This window comes from Antechinus flavipes, chromosome 5, assembly GCF_016432865.1.
Source record: "Antechinus flavipes isolate AdamAnt ecotype Samford, QLD, Australia chromosome 5, AdamAnt_v2, whole genome shotgun sequence".
NCBI lineage: Eukaryota > Metazoa > Chordata > Mammalia > Dasyuromorphia > Dasyuridae > Antechinus > Antechinus flavipes.
The window spans coordinates 259,567,197-259,573,196 of record NC_067402.1 but is presented as its reverse complement, the minus strand read 5'-3'; the positions used below and the strand labels follow the sequence as shown (position 1 = coordinate 259,573,196).

At 35.6% G+C, this 6,000-nt stretch overlaps 1 protein-coding gene across 1 annotated transcript in view; it reads left to right on the top strand.

Annotated features, from left to right (window-relative positions):
* The first annotated feature begins 42 nt into the window (after window positions 1–42).
* LOC127564428 (ankyrin repeat domain-containing protein 26-like) overlaps window positions 43–6,000 on the top strand; it is a 45,050-nt gene continuing 39,092 nt past the window's right edge. Inside the window, exon 1 of the mRNA XM_052000958.1 lies at window positions 43–193. The gene's annotated coding sequence lies outside the window, so the exon portion shown is untranslated. The remainder of the gene's footprint in view (window positions 194–6,000) is intronic.

Here is a 6,000-nt window from a genome sequence, read left to right as displayed (position 1 = left end):
CTGTCATTTCTTTCTTCCTGCTTCCCAGGAAGTCCGCTTATGTTTCCTGTGACAAAAATTTTTGATGAATTGTCTTTATAGAGCTTCTGGGACTATGCTATAAGCTGGCAAGCTGTGCTTTTTCTGAAGAATTTGTTATGGAGTAGATATTTTTTCAAAATAAACCTCTGAATTTTAAAGGACAAGTTAATAGGTAGGTTTGGTTCATACACCAAACACTACAAAGTATGGCATAAAACCTGTGGTTTTTCTTCTTGACTTGTATGCATGTATTATATTTGCTACATGTTTATACCACTGACATTTTTATTCAACACATCCAAAAAAAGTATTTCTACTGAGCTTAGCAATTATAAGGTATTAGGTCAGATTATGAGAGAGAGAATGAATGATTGATAACGCAGACATTGGAAGATTTGATTTGGAGCTGTGGCCAATAAAATTTGCCACTCTGGGATGGTTTCACAGCATACATTAATTTGTGGATTGGTATAAAAGATGTATATCTTGTCAGGTCTTATCCCAGATAATTGTACTACTAGCTTAATGGCATTTAATAAAATTCTAGCCACAAGCACGGGGTAAGGATAAGGAGTAAGGCTTTGTTCCGGTTGTGCTGGAAGGTTCACCCACTCTATCACATGGTCTCCTTAATGAAGGACTACTGTGGGTGCCTCTTTTGTGGCAAAAACTGATATTTCCAAGGGTTTTTGAGTAACTTTTTCAACAACATTGGATAAAGCCAGTTCACTCTCAAAACCTCTTGAGATTCTTTTGAATGCTGGCACAGGAGTTTAAAGCAGTTTCTCCCCTTAAAATGTCATATAATGGTTGTAGTTGATAGGTAGTTAAGCCTAACACTGGATGCTTCCATTGGATATCTCCTATCAATTTCTGAAAGTCATTTAAGGTGTTCAACTTCACTGTTCTTAAAGAAAGCTTTTGTACTGTAAACACCTTAGGATATACTGCATATCCTAAATATTGAAAAGGAGCATGCCTTTGAATTTTTCTTTTTTTGAGCTACATGCAATTTGTAGTTCCTTAGTGTTTTTATGGTCTTTTGTAGACATGCTTCTAACATTTGATCCTCAGGTGCACACCCCAAGATATCATCCATGTAATGTAACATCATAACTTTTCTTACAGGAGTAACAGCAGCAGCAACACACATTTGACACAGAGTAGGGATATTTTTCATTCCCTGTGGCAAAACTATCCATTCTTACCTTTTATAAGGCTCAGCTAAATTAACTCCGCGTACCAAAAAGGCAAAGCTTTTCATATCCTCCTTATCTAAAGGGATAGAATAGAAACAATCCTTAATGTCTATAACCCAAAGAGGCCATTTTCTAAGCAATTAAATAGGAGATAGAAGTCCAGGCTGAAGAGTTCCCATAGTTTGCATCTGTTAATTTACTTTTCTTAGGTCAACATCCTCCATTTTACAGATTTCTTTTTTACAACAAATACAGGAGAATTCCAAGAACTTAGAGAATGTTGTAAGTGTCCTTGGTTAAGTTGCTCCTGTACTATATCTAATAAGGCCTGAATTTTTTCACTTTGTCAGGGCCATTGTTCTATCCACACTGGTATATCAGTTTTTCATTGATTGGAGGTGAGCATATAGGCAGGCCTTCAACACAGCTCTGCCTAAAAAGCTGAAGTACTCAATTGTATTCCTAACTCTTGTAAGATATCTCTTCTCTGTAGTTTGATGGAGATTTTTTCAACTATAAAAGGAGTAAAAACCACTGGTTCACCTTCAAATGTCCATCTCAAAGGGGTATCACTACTTTCAGCTGCTATTGATCCTCCTATGCCAGACATATAACTGTCTTCCTTAATCTCTGGCCAATGACTTGGCCAGTTGGCACCTCTAATGATTGTATGATCTACCAACTGTTTCAATGAGAAGTGCCACATTCTTTAAGCTTATCAGCATGGTACTTAAGATATTTACCTTGATCTAACTGGCTATTCCCACCAGCTGCTTTGTCAGTACTATCCCTCTCCTGCTTTTTCTTCTCACACTTCCCTGTCTGGCTGTCCACATTAAACATTTTCCTTTTTTTTTTAGAACTTGTGGGATTCTTTAAAGCCAGTTGTATTATATTGTATATAAGGAATCTTTCCTGAGGAACTGAATCAGGACCCATAGCTTAGTCATATTCAATTACTTGCTCTCCCACTATTTCCCACATACCTGGCTCTAATTTTTCTTCCTTAGAGAGCCAAGGAGACGGGCACTCTAACATATTTAAAAACCCTGGGATCTGCCTCCGAGTTACCAACAAACCTTATTTCTCTATTAACCTATGTGTGCTATATACTTCCCTTGGAATGGGGGAGGCTCTATTCTTAGTATTTTCCCCATTTGAGCTGAAAAATAAAAGTGACAAGTTTAGCCCTTACCAAAGTTTCCTGTTTGTCTATATTTATACTCACCCTATTTCCAGGTCACAGGGACTTCTCCACTGAGCTTACAATTGCATCAGTCAAACTGCTGAATGTAGGTCCTTATGTCCAGAGCTTAAAAATTTGGTGTGCTTCTTTCAGTGCGCCACATTTAGGGCGCCAGAATGTAATGTCCAGACTAGCTTTCTAGAGGTTCTCTGAACAGATGTTGGTCTTTACGTGGAGAAGTGATGAAGGCAGAAGAGTCATCACAAAGCTAATCAAAGATACAGTCTGGAGCCTGGATTTTTGAGTCTTGAGTCTCTTATGTGTCCATACCTTAGTCTTCTCTGTGTTTGTGTCTGAGACTTCTCTGTGTCTGTATATGAGATTCCTCTGTCTGTGTCTGAGCCTGTTTACTCTCAATCCTCTCAGCCCTTAAATACCTCAGTAGGATCTCATCACTACACCTAATGAGTATGTGCCAACTAGAGTGATTACATCATTACATCACATTAAGTATATGTTTAACTGTAGAACCATTCATTATATCATCAGTCACACTGAGTAGGTGCTTAACTGTAAGCAGTCTGCTGTCTTTGATTCAAGTATAGCTTTACAGGGTTCTGCCCTCTACAACCCTGGGCAAGTCACTTAATCCCAATTGCCTCAGCAAAAAGAAAAAAATAAACAAAAAAAAATTGTAATAATAAGGAGAAATGGTAAATCACAGTAGATGTTGGCCAGTAACTTAAGAGACACCTTGTTTAAAGAAAAAGGGGAAGAAACTTTAAAATTAAATGCTTTTAAAAATAATACATATTATCATGAATATATATGCATATAAACATATATGTATCATATATATTTATCATTTTAAAAGAAAATATTTCAACTTATGAACTCTCTTTTTTTGCAAAATTTGTAAAGTAAAAGGAAAGTTTAAAGGCTAATCTTCAAATAGGTTCTTTATTCTGAAAAAAAATTATGCTCAAATTAAAGTACTTAAAAAAAAAAAGATGCCATGATGCTCAAAAGGATTGACAATCCTTTCACCAAAAACACACTGAAAAGATGATCAATGTGGGTATTTTCTGTAGAAAGCATTTCAGTATAGTGGATAAAATGCTGGTTTCAAAAAAAAAAAAAAACAAGACACCTGATTTCAAATCTCATCTTTTAATTGATAGAAGCCTAGTGATGCTGGGAAGTCACTAAACTTCAAAGTGTCCTAACTTGACAACTCTAAAGTTTGTAAGTTTCAGAGAAGGGAATAGCCTAGGTTTTACTCATTTAAGAATTCTTTGTAAATAAATCACAGGTTAATCAATGTTAGGTAAAGACTTTATTTCCTAATTCCAGTTATTGTGAAAAATCAAATATATATTTTAAGGAAAAAAAAGGAATTTGAAAAATGCCTTTCCCTGACTATTTCAATAATACGTTCTTTGTATCCTCACATGGAGATAAAATTTCTTTTTTTTTTTAAATTTTTATTTAATAATTACTTTATATTGACAGAATCCATGCCAGGGTAATTTTTTTTACAACATTATCCCTTGCACTCGTTTCTGTTCCGATTTTTTTCCCCTCCCTCCCTCCCTCCACCCCCTCCCCTAGATGGCAAGCAGTCCTTTATATGTTGGATATGTTGCAGTATATCCTAGATACAATATATGTTTGCAGAATCAAACAGTTCTCTTGTTGCACAGGAAGAATTGTATTCAGAAGGTATAAATAACCCAGGAAGAAAAACAAAAATGCAGATAGTTCACATTCGTTTCCCAGTGTTCTTTCTTTGGGTGTAGCTGCTTTTGTCCATCATTTATCAGTTGGAACTCAGTTAGGTCTCTTTGTCAAAGAAATCCACTTCCATCAAAATATGTCCTCATACAATATCGTTGTCGAAGTGTATAATGATCTCCTGGTTCTGCTCATTTCACTTAGCATCAGTTCATGTAAGTCTCGCCAGTCCTCTCTGTATTCATCCTGCTGGTCATTTCTTACAGAACAATAGTATTCCATAACATTCATATACCACAATTTACCCAGCCATTCTCCAATTGATGGGCATCCATTCATTTTCCAGTTCCTAGCCACTACGAACAGGGCTGCTACAAACATTTTGGCACACACAGGTCCCTTTCCCTTCTTTAGCATTTCTTTGGGATATAAGCCCAATAGAAACACTGCTGGATCAAAGGGTATGCACAGTTTGATAACTTTTTGGGCATAATTCCAGATTGCTCTCCATAATGGTTGGATTCGTTCACAACTCCACCAACAATGCATCAGTGTCCCTGTTTTCCCGCATCCCCTCCAACAATCATCATTACTTTTTCCTGTCATCTTAGCCAATCTGACAGGTGTGTAGTGATATCTCAGAGTTGTCTTAATTTGCATTTCTCTGATCAATAGTGATTTGGAACACTCTTTCATGTGAGTGGTAATAGTTTCAATTTCATCATCTGAAAATTGTCTGTTCATATCCTTTGACCATTTATCAATTGGAGAATGGCTTGATTTTTTTATAAATTTGAGTCAGTTCTCTATATATTTTGGAAATGAGGCCTTTATCAGAACCTTTAACTGTGAAGATGTTTTCCCAGTGTGTTGCTTCCCTTCTAATCTTGTTTGCATTAGTTTTGTTTGTACAAAGGCTTTTTAATTTGATGTAATCAAAATTTTCTTTTTTGTGATCAGTAATGGTCTCTAGTTCATCTTTGGTCACAAATTTCTTTCTCTTCCACAAGTCTGAGAGATAAACTATTCTATGTTCCTCTAATTTATTTATAATCTCGTTCTTTATGCCTAGGTCATGGACCCATTTTGATCTTATCTTGGTATATGGTGTTAAGTGTGGGTCCATGCCTAATTTCTGCCATACTAATTTCCAATTATCCCAGCAGTTTTTATCAAATAATTAATTCTTTTCCCAGAAGTTAGGGGCTTTGGGTTTGTCAAACACTAGATTGCTATAGTTGACTATTCTGTCTTGTGAACCTAACCTTTTCCACTGATCCACTAATCTATTTCTTAGCCAATACCAAATGGTTTTGGTGACTGCTGCTTTATAATATAATTTTAGATCAGGTACAGCTAGGCCACCTTCATTTGATTGTTTTTTTTCATTAATTCCTTTGAGATTCTCGACTTTTTATTGTTCCATATGAATTTTGTTGTTATTTTTTCTAGATCATTAAAATATTTTCTTGGAAGTCTGATTGGTATAGCACTAAATAAATAGATTCGTTTAGGGAGTATTGTCATCTTTATTATGTTCGCTCGGCCAATCCAAGAGCACTTAATATTTTTCCAATTATTTAAGTCTGACTTTATTTGTGTGGAGACTTTTTTATAATTTTGCTCCTATAATTCCTGACTTTCCTTTGGTAGATAGATTCCCAAATATTTTATGGTATCAACAGTTATTCTGAATGGAATTTCTCTTTGTATCTCTTGCTGTTGGGTTTTGTTGGTGATGTATAAAAATGCTGAGGATTTATGGGGATTTATTTTGTAGCCAGCTACTTTGCTAAAATTATGAATTATTTCTAATAGCTTTTTAGTAGAATCTCTGGGGTTCTCTAGGTGTACCATCAT